This window comes from Enhydra lutris, unplaced genomic scaffold, assembly GCF_002288905.1.
Source record: "Enhydra lutris kenyoni isolate GAN:26980312 unplaced genomic scaffold, ASM228890v2 scaffoldscaffold8, whole genome shotgun sequence".
Lineage (NCBI taxonomy): Eukaryota > Metazoa > Chordata > Mammalia > Carnivora > Mustelidae > Enhydra > Enhydra lutris.
Genome location: NW_019154092.1, coordinates 28440408 through 28456925, shown reverse-complemented (window position 1 = coordinate 28456925; position 16518 = coordinate 28440408). Strand labels below are relative to the sequence as shown.

Below are 16518 nucleotides of genomic sequence, written 5' to 3'. Positions count from 1 at the left end.
TAAAGGACCAGTACTTTTTTTTTTTTAAAGATTTTATTTATTTGACAGAAAGAGGGATCACAAGTAGGCAGAGAAGCAGGCAGAGAGAGAGGGGGAAGCAGGCTTTCTGCTAAGCAGAGAGCCGGATGTGGGGCTCGATCCCAGGACCCTGGGATCATGACCCCAGCTGAAGGCAGAGGCTTTAATCCACTGAGCCACCCAGGCGCCCCAAAGGACCAGTTCTTAATCCTATATTTGTCATTATCAATGGGACTTGAGCAAGTTCTTCATTTTGTCTTTATCAAGCCCTTTAAATTAGGAAAATGGTGGTGTTATTTTATTCCTAGATCTGTTGTAAATTTTGTAAAGGTATAATAACTACCAAAATGATTTGTATAATTACAATGTATAATGATTCAAATCAATGATATAATTCAGATGAATCTAGAATAATATAGTCTTTGTTAGAAAGATATTAATATTGTGACAAGTGTCTAAATAGTAATGCTTTATAAATTGTCACCAAAACTCTTACTGGCTTAGAGTACCACTGTTACTGACAGTGATGGATTTTTAACACCAGAGGCAGAAATTGTAAAGAAAGTTTGGTGGAGATCTCCTGGATATCAAATAATGAATTGACATTAACAGGGGAAAAAAAATCACAAAGATTGGCTATAGTACCATCAAAGATGATAGAAAACAGACGTCTTGAAGCCAGAATAAGGTGAATTGTATCAGTTGTGATCCAATCTAGAAAATAGAGCCCATTCCATGTTATTCATTAGAAAAACTCAATACCAGGAACTATTAACGATGGTGTTAGAAGAGCTGAAATGCTAAACAGAAGATGGTAAAGCAATACAGAGATTGATAACAGAAGGAAGCCACTGCTACAGCTGGAGGTGGAAAAACCAGGGAGGAGTTGCTGTTACTAGAACCCAAGAACCCAAGAGCCAGAGCTGCCCACCTGGTTGTGTGAGATTCATGGAAGATGCTTTCTGGCATGGGCTGGGATATGGGGAGGAAGAATCCTGAGCTGGAGCCCTGAATCAAAGAGGGTGTATTTGTAAAGTAAGGGTAGGGATACCCATACATTTTCTCTTTCTCCCATCCTTGGTCTTTGCCAGCATCTCCCATCATTTGAACTAAGCCATAAGACAATAGGCAAAGAAATCTGGGAAATGGTTTGCAAAGAATAGATCAAACCAGCAAATGACTGAAGTGTAAGATGGAATGTGTATGAAAGCCTTTCATAATCCTATTTTAGGATTTGTTTGTTTTTTAGGTCTAAGAAGTTTGTAGTGGCTCAAGTTTCTTGCTATCTCAGAATGTTGGGGATGAGATCTTCAGCTTCCTATTGAGTAGTTCTGGCTCACTCACTGCAGTAAGGAGAGGAATTTCTGGCAGATGAAGGGCTTAAGAGAAAACACCATAGAGCATGCCCTTTAATCATTAGCCTCTAAATTACTCTAAATTTTTTTTTCTTAAGATTTTATTTATTTATTTGACAGAGAGAGATCACAAGTAGGCAGAGAGGCAGGCAGAGAGAGAGAGGAGGAAGCAGGCTTCTTGCCAAGCAGAGAGCCTGATGTGGGGCTCGATCCCAGGACCCTGAGATCATGACCTGAGCCGAAAGCAGAGGCTTAACCCACTGAGCCACCCAGGTGCCCCTAAATTACTCTATATTTATGATTACAAGATTTCTAGTATGATTACAAGATTTCTCCTTCTATACACACCCCCAAAATACAATACACTTCTTCACCTAGGCTGGAAATATCAAGAGGAAAAGCCTTTCATTCCACAGCTAGAGATGAGATGTTTAAATTACAAGTGCCTAGCTGAAGTAATATTTTTTCTATGGGGAATTTCAGTCAAAGGCCAATCAACCAATCTGTCAGTCTCTTCCTTGAACAATGATTTACATCTGAGCCAGTGGGCACACAGACAGCTGGAAGATTGGCCGTTAAGATGGGTAAGAGAACATGAGGGGCCCAAAGCCAAACTTTGGAGGTTTTGACAATGTTTCCTCTTTACCTACCACATGAGCAAAATCCACAGTGATTTCAGCACATGTGAGCACACAGGTGATATGCAGTTCTGCTTTATGGGCAGAGGGAAGATTCTTGCTTTTGCAAACTTACACTTGACCTTGGTAAAGATCTTCTTCCCCAAGAGTTTGCAAGTCAAGGTAATCAAGGTAATCTTCTTGCCTGAAATTATGCCTTTAGTTCCTTAGTCACACATTTACATTCACTCTACGGGAAAAAAATCCTATTCGTTCATGAGTCTTTTTTTTTTTTTAAGATTTTATTTATTTGTCAGAGAGAGAGAGGGAGAGAGCGAGCACAGGCAGACAGAATGGCAAGCAGAGGCAGAGGGAGAAGCAGGTTCCCTGACGAGCAAGGAGCTTTAAATTTAAATATATAAATATTTAAATATATAAAAATATATTTAAATAGAGTATGATAAAAATTTAAATTTAAATATATAAATATTTAAATATATAAAAATATATTTAAATAGAGTATGATAAAAAATTTCCATGTCTTGCTTCAGTATAGTCTAGAAAATAATGCTCAACCCGTATCTGCAAGGCATCTAAGTATTTTGTCAGAAAAATAGAGGATAGTATCTTACAAAAAGTACTTATATACTTCCAGAGACAATACCTGCCTTTTTTTTTTTTTTCCATAACCGGTGTTTGCAGCATCACCTAAAGAACTGGATGACATGAGATACGTGGGTGAGGGGAAAAGACAGGGGCTCTGGAGTCCGCTGCCCTGATTGTGAATTGGGCCCTGGCACCTGTGGTGTTTTGATGGAAGTCATTTGTTCGAGATTCCAGAATATGCCTCTGCGATTTTAGATTAGCTGGGTCTGCCGTGAGGATTAGATATAATGAAATAAGCACCCGGCGTATAATATTAAATTATTTTTAATGGCAAACAGTCAGCACTAATTAAGCAGTATACTTTTTTGCATCAGTTACTTCAAATAATGAGGGCAGAAGGGAGGGGTCAGTGTCTGTAAGAATGATGTCATAATAAGGGAGACAGTGACTTAAGGCACCCAAGTATAGGAAGAGTAGAGCAGCCAGCCCATGAATTAGCCTTGGTCTCACTGAATTATACACAGGGTTATCATACAATTTATTGTCCATTTGGAGTCAGAGGGGGCACAGTTAATACTTATGCTGTCACCAGGACTGTGTGAAGCCAGCCTACCACGTATATACCGTCCATTGTAAACCTTTTCTCTGTCCATCTGTCTCCCGACTCTGGCTTTCTCTGATGAATTTAGCTTGTTCATGGTCCCTGGAACCCCTTCTGTCCAATCTTTCTTATTTTAGCTGCAGTTACTAAGCAAGGTAGGAGTTTGGGCTTCTGAGATTTTTATTATGCTAAATAATAAAATAGCTGAGGTGATTTGTGTGTTGTTATCTTATTCAAAGTGAAATAAGTTCTTCTCCTCAACCACATTCCTCCTGTCTTCTGCTGTCCCCTTCCCTCCCCCACGCCCACCTATCATACAATTATCTGGAAGTCATGTTAAAATGCAAGTTGTGATTCAGTCGGTCTGCAGTAAAGCCTGAGATTTGATATTTTTAACAAGTTCACAGGTGATTTTGATGCTGCTCATCATTAGCCCACACATTGAAGAGAAAGGTGTTAGTTAAAATTCCAAGGGGTAGAATCTTTTTGAGCAATTTGCTTTTCTGATTTGACCACAGTGATTGTGGCTTTGACTTCTTACAGTTTGATGGTCCTTTGGTCAGGTGCCTACCTTGGCAGTTTGGGTCTGGGGAGGTCATATGGCTACACCAAGGCAGTAGGCAGGTTAATTTGTTCTACAAGGGAGTACAGAGAGGAGATCCATACACTAAAATGATATGTTCAATGGAAACTAGTTGTTCTGTTTCTTTTCCTGGAAAGCCACTGAAGAAGGAACTTGACAAGGTACCATTGGCACTGGACACCACTTCTAAACTAGCCAGTCACAACTCAGTAGATGTTTCCTCTCTGCTAAAGCCAAGAAACAATATCTTTCAAACCAGAATCTACTGCACTTTATCCAAAGAAAGATTTTATGGATGGCCATGGTTGTGTAACATTAGTACAGCAGCATGAGGTACAGTGGGGAGGGAGTGTATTTTGACCAGCTCTTGGCTAATTAGAAATAATCACACTGTAAGAGCTCTTATCTTGGTATTATTCAGAGAGTTTAAGTTGATATAGTCAGGATAGAAACTTTGAGAAATTAGTTTTTTAATGGTCAACCAAGACAGATTTTGTAATTTTGTTTTGAGGGCAATTCAATGATTTGTTATGATAGAAACAGTGTTAATGAAAATGAACATATATATCACTAATATAAAAAGAATATTCATTACCTGAGAATCCTTTCTTTTTTTAAAGATTTTATATTATTTATTTATTTAGAACAAGAATGAGAGCATGAGTTGGGGTTGGGGACAGAGGGGTAGGGACAGGGAGGGAGAAAGAATTTCAAGCAGATTCCCTGCTGAGCACAGAACCCGCCTCAGGGGTCCATCTCATGACCCTGAGAACATGGCCTGAGCCAAAATCAAGAGTCAGGTGCTCAACCAACTGAGCCGCCCAGGTGCTCTTTGTTACCTGGGAATCCTTTCAATTCTTAAGCTTTTTCTTTTTCTTTTCTTTTTTTTCTTTTAACCCATGCTGACATTACCTCTTGCCAGCCTTTTTACTACAAAAAATAAAACATCAGCAAAAACCAAAATGTTTTCTCTTCCTCCATTGACTTTTTAAGAAACATTATATTTCTACTTGTGACTTACTAAATATGTTACTTTATACAAAGGAGTACTAAAGTAAGGTCCATGTCTCTACGAATATTTGGAAAAAGATGACAAATGTGTGAATAGTGTATAATATAAAAAATTTGAACTGTGAAAAGTAAGACTTTAGAAAATAAGATCAGTGTAAATAGTGTTCCTTGAATGGTGGAAGAGATGGATCTGTGAGAGCCTGTTTTCTAGAAGAGAATTTGGGGCAAGATGGCTGCCCTGACATTGCTCAGGCTGCTCAGTTAGAGTCTACCTCAGTCCTCAGCCATCCATGATTTGAAAGTTTGCTTGGCTTCAAACTGGATGATAGCTTTGAGAACTTTCATGGTTCTCTTGAACCATAATCCTCACTTTCCCCCAAATCAGTGCTAGGACTAACTATTGGTCATTTAATATGGGATTAACAAAATTAAATATTTATATGGACTTAAGTGTACAGAATTTGAGAAATGTAAAATGTGGAAACAACTCTTCTATATTTACTGTCTACAATTAATACAACAAAAGCGAGTACTATTTCTGTTATTGAAAATGTTTCAGCATTTTATCCCAGGCAATAACAAACATCTGAGTGCTATGTGGACTCATGATATGTAATCTAGGATTCTCCCCCCACTTTTTTTTAGGATTCTGCTATTATTTTTTTTAAAGATTTTATTCATTTATTTGACAGAGAGAGAGATCACAAGTAGGCAGGGAGGGGGGGGGAAGCAGGCTCCCCGCTGAGCAGAGAGCCTGATGCGGGGCTCGATCCCAAGACCCTGAGATCAGGACCTAAGCTAAAGGCAGAGGCCCAACCCACTGAGTCATCCAGGCGCCCCAGGATTCTGCTATTATTAAGACGTTTTATTATAAAAGTACCTCTTTATGTTGCAAGCACAGAGCTTGCTATTTTTTACAGAGCACTTTATTTTAGATTTGGGCAAGTAGTTCTTTCTTTCCTTCTGCCCATTTCTTTTGTATTTACTTATAGTCCTTTCAACCTGGCACCTAGAAGTGTATACACACCTTGTGCACTTACTGAATACTCATACATAGAGATGAAGCCACCCACAGTCATTCAGATTTCACATCCTCTTCCATGAATGTGGGAGTTGGTCCTTGTCTACCTCTCACCTAGGCTCTGGTGATCTGGTGTGATGGGAGAGGAGGGGGTGGGAATGAAAGTGATGTTAGAGTTTTATCCTCTTGGGATGACCACAGGACCACTGGCTTCTTTGTAGTTTGAATATTTTTTAACTCTGCCCTGTAGGTAAGCCCTTTATTGATTTTTTTAATATTGAGGTATAATTGATACTTAACATTGTGCTAATTTCAGGTGTAAACATAATGATTTGATATATGTGTACATGGTAAAATGGTCACTATGATAAATCCAGTTAATATTCTTTGCCACATGTAGTTACAAATTATTTTTCCTTGTGATTAGTTGAAATCATTTTTCAAATAGGAAGTAGGAAATGTGTTACTATTTTCTTTCAAGAGTAAAATTAATTTTCTGTATCCTCCAAATACTGATGTTAATATTGGTTTTCTATCTCATATTTCATAAATTATGTTATTTTTTCCTTCTATTTATTTAAAGCTTTAACAAGTTTCTTAAAATGATATCATTTGATGTCATTCAGCCCTGAATGTCAAATATAGTTGTCTTTGGTTATAAATATCATGTAATTGGTCAGCCTGTACTTATAATCATGGCGATATTGAAAGTTCATTTATATTTATAAAAACATCATAGTTACTCAGTTTATGCTAATTGCATGAAGGTTAGGCAGAAAGCCTTTGTTACAATTAGTGGAAGGTGGTAGTAGGCTATTCATTGTGATCCCTGATTTTATGAAGTATTGCAAAAATGGGTAACCTCAGATAAAATCTTTCAATTTAGTGTCTCTAAGAGTTTTCTCCAAAGTTAACTTGGTTTCCCCCCCCAACATAGCATATTATCTGTCTTTTTCAGGCTCTTCTCTTCATAATACCTGGACAAGTGTTTCCTGCTGAGGTATAACCATACAATTTAGACAGAAATTTGATTTAGAATTAAAGGACCAGTACTTTTTTTTTTTTTAAAGATTTTATTTATTTGACAGAAAGAGGGATCACAAGTAGGCAGAGAAGCAGGCAGAGAGAGAGGGGGAAGCAGGCTTTCTGCTGAGCAGAGAGCCGGATGTGGGGCTCGATCCCAGGACCCTGGGATCATGACCCCAGCTGAAGGCAGAGGCTTTAATCCACTGAGCCACCCAGGCGCCCCAAAGGACCAGTTCTTAATCCTATATTTGTCATTATCAATGGGACTTGAGCAAGTTCTTCATTTTGTCTTTATCAAGCCCTTTAAATTAGGAAAATGGTGGTGTTATTTTATTCCTAGATCTGTTGTAAATTTTGTAAAGGTATAATAACTACCAAAATGATTTGTATAATTACAATGTATAATGATTCAAATCAATGATATAATTCAGATGAATCTAGAATAATATAGTCTTTGTTAGAAAGATATTAATATTGTGACAAGTGTCTAAATAGTAATGCTTTATAAATTGTCACCAAAACTCTTACTGGCTTAGAGTACCACTGTTACTGACAGTGATGGATTTTTAACACCAGAGGCAGAAATTGTAAAGAAAGTTTGGTGGAGATCTCCTGGATATCAAATAATGAATTGACATTAACAGGGGAAAAAAAATCACAAAGATTGGCTATAGTACCATCAAAGATGATAGAAAACAGACGTCTTGAAGCCAGAATAAGGTGAATTGTATCAGTTGTGATCCAATCTAGAAAATAGAGCCCATTCCATGTTATTCATTAGAAAAACTCAATACCAGGAACTATTAACGATGGTGTTAGAAGAGCTGAAATGCTAAACAGAAGATGGTAAAGCAATACAGAGATTGATAACAGAAGGAAGCCACTGCTACAGCTGGAGGTGGAAAAACCAGGGAGGAGTTGCTGTTACTAGAACCCAAGAACCCAAGAGCCAGAGCTGCCCACCTGGTTGTGTGAGATTCATGGAAGATGCTTTCTGGCATGGGCTGGGATATGGGGAGGAAGAATCCTGAGCTGGAGCCCTGAATCAAAGAGGGTGTATTTGTAAAGTAAGGGTAGGGATACCCATACATTTTCTCTTTCTCCCATCCTTGGTCTTTGCCAGCATCTCCCATCATTTGAACTAAGCCATAAGACAATAGGCAAAGAAATCTGGGAAATGGTTTGCAAAGAATAGATCAAACCAGCAAATGACTGAAGTGTAAGATGGAATGTGTATGAAAGCCTTTCATAATCCTATTTTAGGATTTGTTTGTTTTTTAGGTCTAAGAAGTTTGTAGTGGCTCAAGTTTCTTGCTATCTCAGAATGTTGGGGATGAGATCTTCAGCTTCCTATTGAGTAGTTCTGGCTCACTCACTGCAGTAAGGAGAGGAATTTCTGGCAGATGAAGGGCTTAAGAGAAAACACCATAGAGCATGCCCTTTAATCATTAGCCTCTAAATTACTCTAAATTTTTTTTTCTTAAGATTTTATTTATTTATTTGACAGAGAGAGATCACAAGTAGGCAGAGAGGCAGGCAGAGAGAGAGAGGAGGAAGCAGGCTTCTTGCCAAGCAGAGAGCCTGATGTGGGGCTCGATCCCAGGACCCTGAGATCATGACCTGAGCCGAAAGCAGAGGCTTAACCCACTGAGCCACCCAGGTGCCCCTAAATTACTCTATATTTATGATTACAAGATTTCTAGTATGATTACAAGATTTCTCCTTCTATACACACCCCCAAAATACAATACACTTCTTCACCTAGGCTGGAAATATCAAGAGGAAAAGCCTTTCATTCCACAGCTAGAGATGAGATGTTTAAATTACAAGTGCCTAGCTGAAGTAATATTTTTTCTATGGGGAATTTCAGTCAAAGGCCAATCAACCAATCTGTCAGTCTCTTCCTTGAACAATGATTTACATCTGAGCCAGTGGGCACACAGACAGCTGGAAGATTGGCCGTTAAGATGGGTAAGAGAACATGAGGGGCCCAAAGCCAAACTTTGGAGGTTTTGACAATGTTTCCTCTTTACCTACCACATGAGCAAAATCCACAGTGATTTCAGCACATGTGAGCACACAGGTGATATGCAGTTCTGCTTTATGGGCAGAGGGAAGATTCTTGCTTTTGCAAACTTACACTTGACCTTGGTAAAGATCTTCTTCCCCAAGAGTTTGCAAGTCAAGGTAATCAAGGTAATCTTCTTGCCTGAAATTATGCCTTTAGTTCCTTAGTCACACATTTACATTCACTCTACGGGAAAAAAATCCTATTCGTTCATGAGTCTTTTTTTTTTTTTAAGATTTTATTTATTTGTCAGAGAGAGAGAGGGAGAGAGCGAGCACAGGCAGACAGAATGGCAAGCAGAGGCAGAGGGAGAAGCAGGTTCCCTGACGAGCAAGGAGCCCGATGTGGGACTCGATCCCAGGACGCTGGGATCATGACCTGAGCCGAAGGCAGCTGCTTAACCAACTGAGCCACCCAGGCATCCCCGTTCATGAGTCTTTTAAAAGTGGGGCCACACTGGCAATAAGTGCTCTTGTTTATTAGATTTTGTTAAGAGAATATTTGGCTTGCTGGCATCTTTTTCTGAAAATTTCCTAGAGATTGATTAAATGGGACTAAAATATCCTCAGATTCAGTCTTCCTAAACTCAGATTTGATGGCTGTCAGTTGTATTTAGTTCTCTTGGTATCAAGAGTTGATTCCCACAATCACATGTTCAACCAGTTAGTTATTGGATATTATCCACATTAATTTCTCACATGTGGCCCCAAAACTCTTCTTTGAGAAATACTTCTAGATTACTTGCCCCTTAAGGTGAATTAAACCAAGATTTCTGGGTTTTGTTGGGGGTAGAGATTTTTCATGTTCAAGTGGATCTGCATTTTTAATAGATTCTCTAGAAAATTCTGAAGCAATTAAAGTTTGAGAACCACTGATATGCACTTATCATATGAAATATAGTTAAATAATTCTTTTTTTAAGAGTTTTTTTTTAAAGATTTTATTTATTTATTTGACAGACAGAGATCACAGTAGGCAGAGAGGCAGGCAGAGAGGCAGGCAAAGAGAGAGGAAGGAAAGCAGGCTCCCCACTGAGGAGAAAGCCCAATGTAGGGTTTGATCCCAGGACCCTGGGATCATGACCTGAGCTGAAGGCAGAGGCTTTAACCCACTGAGCCACCCAGATGCCCCTGGTTAAATAATTCTGAGTGGTGTTACTTATCCCAAGACAGCATAGAAAATCCTTTATGTTTGTTGCTGTATTCATTTCACATTGCTGTGTAACAAATTACTGCACACTTAGCAGCTCAAAACAACATCCATATCTCATAGTTAAATAGGTCATAAATGTAGACAGCCTCTTGTGACTATAGAACTGAGCTCCTTGTTTCCTTACTGGCTGTGGCAGAAGTCTCTGTCGGCTCGTTACTATGGCTTGCATTCCTCCTTATTTGACCACCTTCATCACCAAGCCATCAATGGCACACTGAAAAGCAGACATTAAATAGATATGTGACTATCACCTCTTGGTATTATCCAGTTCAACAAATAGTTATTGAATATTTACTCTGTGGCAATATAAATTGATAAAGGAGTAAGGACTGGACATTTCCCTTCAATAGTTTACATTTCATAATTAAATTCCTCTAGAGGTAGAGAAACTCTTAATATTTTGATAATTTTGTCAAAAAGATTTCCTGGGGAGCGTGGGTGGCTCAGTGGGTTAAGCCTCTGCCTTCGGCTCAGGTCATGGTCTCAGGGTCCTGGGATCGAGCCCCACATCGGGCTCTCTGCTCAGCAGAGAGCCTGCTTCCCCCTCTCTCTCTGCCTGCCTCTCTGCCTACTTATGATCTGTCTGTCAAATAAATAAATAAAGTCTTAAAAAAAAAGATTTCCCATATATTGTACAAAAATACCGATTCTATGTAAATTCTAATCTTTGATCGTCTGACAGGTAACATCTTTAAATTGATTCAACTGTGTTTCTCTTCATCATCTCTGACAATGTTCTTTCTGAGTGTAGAGTCCTCTAGTTCTTTGACTATATTGTATTGTGATTCCAAGTCCTTTCAAAGTATAAATTGTATTCTTAGTAAGATAAAATCAAGTCACTTAACATTTCTTTTCCTCAGTTTTCTCAAAAGTAAAACAAATATATATTAGTTAAGTTTGCTTTTTTCAAGTTAAAAAATCATCTTTGGCTAAATTAAATGAAAACAACACAAAGAATGGGATTCTAATGGGGAGGTACTGGAGTTTCTGACAAAACTCATGAAAGAGTTGGTAATCCACTAATCTGAAGAAGTTAGGAACAAAAGACCACCCCAGTTTTTAAAAAAGTCATGGTACCTTCAGTGATAGTAATTTTTGTACTTTTTTTCTAGAGGTTGAGATAAAAAGACCTAGTTCCAGTGACTTCTTTTCTGTCTCACAGCTTGAAATTTTTCTCATTCCCTAATATGATATGCCATCTGGAAAATGCTCTAGGAAGGAATCATATGCACTAGGTTTCCAACCCAATGGATGCTTAGTGCCTACCATCATTTGGCTGCTAAAATGCACACATGCACACACACCACACCATTGCATATCACACATCACGTAACTTTCTCATATTGCCAAAGGTAATCGTACCAAATAGTTACCACCTATTTAACATAAACCTCAACCAATCTCATTCTTCCTCAAATGGAAAGAAATCTAAGTCCTGTCCAGCTATTGCATTCAGAGATGGTATTGAGGAGCCCCAATTTCTGAGGCCAGATCACCAAGTGGTGTTCATTTCTTCTTTAGTTCTGTAGCAATTGAAATTATGTGATTAACAGACCAGTTAGTATATTTATCTACTATCACCACACCATAGATACAACAGTGGAAATAAAACCTAAAGAAATGAGAAATGTGTTTTAATCTTCCAACACTTGATGGCAAACAAAGAAATCCAGATGAATATTGCATTCCTTTCTGCATCTGGTTCCAAAGCCACAACTAATATGACTAACTAGTTCCACTACTCATTCCACATTTTCTTCTCTTTAGCTAGCAGTTAAACTACTTATTTTCCATCATAACATGATGGCAAATCATGTTAGGGAATGAGATTTTTATCTCTGCCTATAAGGATTGCCTTGACAATATTTTCCTTAGGCAAGGTGAAATGAAAAATGCTTCAGGTACTCTTATGGGCCTGTGTCCCAGTCCATTCTGTTTTTTGGACATCTTTCATTCTCTTAGTGTTCAGGATCAGTGATCATGGCCAACACACAGCTCTTCTTTTTATCCGTTCCCATAATGGCCTACATGGTGTGAAATGGGCAGTTGTCTATCCCTTTTTTGGAAATGTCCTTCTTATAGGCCAATGGAACCCATACCTTCAGAAAATTATTGGAAGTATCATTGCTATCTCAGAAGAGACGTTTTTCCCAGGCTGATATTGGGGCTAAGAGAAAGGCAGCCCCAAGAATCAGTAGCTGGTTTACAGCATATATCACATCCTGAAAAGCAGCCCTTCAGGCTTGGATTATATCTTTCAGTGGCATCATAGCTGAGTTTTTAATAGTTCATTCCATTATTTTAGAACGTCCACAGTTTGTCAATAATGGAGTAGAGAATAAGATTAATAGCTCCATGGGAAATCCTCTGATTATTTCATTTATTTTTGTATGATATGATTTCCTTGATTGAAATTCATGTGTGGAGGAAAGGGGAGTATGTAAAACATTCTGAGGGTTCTTAGGTGGTGGTGGAGGAGGAAGAATGGGTGAGTAAAATGCAGGACCAAGTCAACAATAAGTATGCATTCTGCTGAGGACAAATAACTACCCTTTCTAATTAGAAGTGTCTAATACAATTGTTTTACCCTGGCCTGTTATGAAAGATCTATCAATATCATCCTTCCTTCAACTTCTATTAAAAGGTCCTCCAACTTTTCCTTTTCAAGTCTCTACACCATTTGGCTGCTACCAAAGAAATATCATAAAAAAATAACCTCTGACTATCTCTGTTCTAAAGAGAATACATAACCAGACCTATCCTCAAGATTCACTAAATGGATTTCATTGTCCATTTGGGCCTATCCATGAAAGCAACTGTACCATCACAGAGTTTCACAGAATCATGGAAACCTGGCTGACATTTTTTATTCTCAATTTTTCACAAAGAATTTCATTGAAGACCATAGACAGAGATTAAAGAAAGAATTCGTGTATGGCAGGTCATGCTCATACACCCCTGGGGCATGAATAGACTCCTTTCTATATATTGTACTTCCACTCAGTGAAGGAGGGCTCCGAAGTGTGCATGAATTTGACATTCAGTGAACCAGGTGGTGCTCAGTTCATGATGGCCAGCTGGATAAAGAATCAGGACCTGTTATCAAAAAGCAAAGTTACCCCAGGAAGAATACAGGGCATTGCACTAAATCTTATTTTTTACTGACAGAATTTCTCTGGTTGGAGATTAGCCCAGGCTCCATGCCCAATCCTGAGCTGCTACAGATGCCTAGACTGCCATCTGATCTAGTGTGTCTTCACCAAGGTCAAGTGGAAAAGCCACTTTCATTGCAATCAAAAACCAGATAATGTGCCCCTTTTTTTTAAAGACTAAAAATTCTTTTATTTTTTCTCACCATAGCACCTACCCTCCCCAATGTGCATCACCCAGCCACCCGATCCCTCCTACCCACCCTCCCCTCCAGCAACCATCACTTTGTTTCCTGAGATGAAGAGTCTCTTATGTTTTACCTTCCTATGTGGTTTCATCTTGTTTCATTTTTCCCTCCCTTCCCCTATGATCTTCTGTCTTGTTTCTCAAATTTCTCCTATCAGTGAGATCATATGATAACTGTCTTTCTCTGGTAGACTCATTTCGCTTAGCACAATACCCTCTAGTTCCTTCTTCTTAGCAATAAAGAGGTCAAGTTTTAAGAACTTATCCTTCACTTTGGAGGGGGAAAACTGAATCCCTCTGTACTTTCTTACCCTCAATATTGGTTTTATCATTTTAAAATCAATGCCCTTTAACTTTTTATATATACCTATATACATATATATATTTATTTATATTAGTAAACTCCTTAGTGTGAAAGTTTGACTTCAAAATGTAGCATCATTCTTTTGTACATGTTTAAGATAGCATTATTAAATAGTATATAATCTGGATTATAGTTTGCAAATATGTTGATTACTTACTTTTTGAAAGATTTTTGTGGTATTAAGGATGTCGATGTGCAAGACTTCTGTAATCAGCAGTTAAAATTTTTGCATATAAGTAACAGATAAAACATAGAACAGTGCTGTTTACTCAATAACAGTATTATAAAAGTTGAGCAAGGTAGAAATCAAAGAATGGAAAAGTCATCAGAAGGATCTAAAGAAAGGAAATAAGAAAAATGAGGAAGAAATTTGTAGGTGACAACTACAAATGGACAAAGGCAGGAATGTGTCAGGGTTTTAGACTGGGGAAGGAATGGGGCTGCCCAGCAAAGGATTGATCTATTATCTATCTATCGATTATCTATCATCTGTCTTTGTTTCAAGTTTTTATTTAAATTCTAGTTAGTTAACATATAGTGCAATACCAGTTTCAGGAGTAGAATTTAGTGATTTGTCACTCACATATGACATCCGGTGCTTATCACACGTGTCCTCCTTCATATTCATGACCCCTTTTGCCCATCCACTGTTTGCCTCCCCTTCTCTTTTTTTTCCATCTTTCCCTGATGTCATCTGTTTTATTTCTTAAATTCCACGTATGAGCATATAGTATTTGTCCTTGTCTGACCAACTTATTTCTCTTAGCATAATATAGTCTAGCTCCATCCATGTCATTGCAAATGGCAAAATTTCATACTTTTTGATGGCTGAGTAATATTCCACTGTACGTATATTCTGTATACATACATACCGTTTTTCTTTATGCATTCCTTGGTTGATGGACATTTGGGCTCTTTCCATACTTTGGCTATTGCTGACAATGCTGCTATAAACATTGGGTGCATGTGCCCCTTGGAATCAGTATTTTTGTATCCTTTGGGTAAGTACCTATGAGTGAAATTGCTGGAACATAGGATAATTCTATTTTTAACTTTTTGAGGAATCTCCATACTGTTTTCCAGAGTGGTTCCACTAATATGCATTTCCACCAACAGTGGAAGAAGGTTTCCCTTTCTCCCGGTCCTTGCCAACACCTATTGTTTCCTGTGTTGTTAATTTTAGCCATTCTGACAGATGGAAACTCATCATAGTTTTGATTTGTATTTTTTTGATGTTGAGTGACATTGAGCTGTCTTTTAGTTGTTAGTTGTTTGTCTGTTAGCTATTTGTATATCTTGTTTGGAAAAATGTCTCTTCATGTCTTCTGCCCATTTAACTGGATTATTTGTTTTTTGGGTATTGAATTTGATTTGATTAAGTTCTTTATAGCTTTTGGATACTAACTCTTTACCAGATATGTCATTTGCAAATATCTTCTCCCATGTGTAGCTTGTCTTTCAGTTTTATTGTTTGTTTCCTTTACTGTGAGGAAATTTTTATCTTGACAAAGTCCCAGTAGTTCATTTTTGCTTTTGTTTCCCTTGCCTTTGGAAATATGTTGAGTAAGAAGTTGCTACAGATGATGTCAGGTTGCTGCTTGTGTTCTCACGAAGGATTTCTTTAGATTGGATTGCCTGCTTCATGTTGCAGAGTAGAGGGAGCTATGGTGTAAGATGTAGAGTATGGACATATAATCTCACTCATATGTGGAATTTAAGAAACAAAATAGTCGAACATAGGGGGGGATAAAAGAGAGAAGCAAACCATAAACAGACTCTTAAATATAAAGAACAAACTGAGGGTTGCTGGAGAGGAGGTGGGGGGGGGGGGGGAGGGGTTAAATGGGTGATGGGTATTAAGGAGGGCACTTATACCGATCCCTGGGTGTTGTACCTAAGCAATGAAGGAATTAGTGAATTCCTACACCCGAGCCTAATATTACAATGTATGTTAACTAACTGGAATTTAAATAAAAACTTGAAAGGAGAGAAAAAATGAAGGGTATAGTCTAGCAATGGATATACTTCAATTTTTTTATAGGGGACCCTAGACTAGAAGAAGACTTAGAACAGAGGGTAGGAGTGATAAAGTGATGAAGGGGCTGGCCCCTAAACTCCATTTTGTTAAATAGACTTTGAAGGATTTAAAAATTTTTTTTTCTATTTTTTTGCATATTAAGGTACCAATCTTTTGACACAGGGTTATTTATGTCTGTATTTTGGATTTAAAAATTAGCTTTATGTTCAGATATTAAAGGGCAGTTTAATAAGGAGGTACCAAAGGACTGGGGGCAGAGGACTGTGGTGCATTTGGGGGAACACTATAAAAACTTTCTGGACCCTATAAGCATCTGACCTGGATTTTTGGACTGAATTTCCAAGTACTAATCTTAAAATGAGGATTATATATATATTTTTTCCTATTCATTTTGCCTAAGGCACTTGGCCTAAAGACCATAACGAAGAACTACTGAAAGTAGCTGAATGAGAATGTAGGTCAGGTGCTTTGGGAGATTTCAAATATATATACATCACATTATGTTTATATATGGAGAGAACACATAAATGCATATTTATATACTTAAAGATATAAATATATATAAATATATCATACTTGATGTTATAGGTTAATTCTCTTTAT

General features: G+C 37.9%; 1 protein-coding gene across 3 annotated transcripts in view; it reads left to right on the top strand.

The window, feature by feature from the left end:
- Positions 1-16518, top strand: part of LOC111142597 (nucleolar protein 4) — a 397248-nt gene that overhangs the window by 184356 nt on the left and 196374 nt on the right. The gene's annotated exons all lie outside the window — the stretch shown is intronic.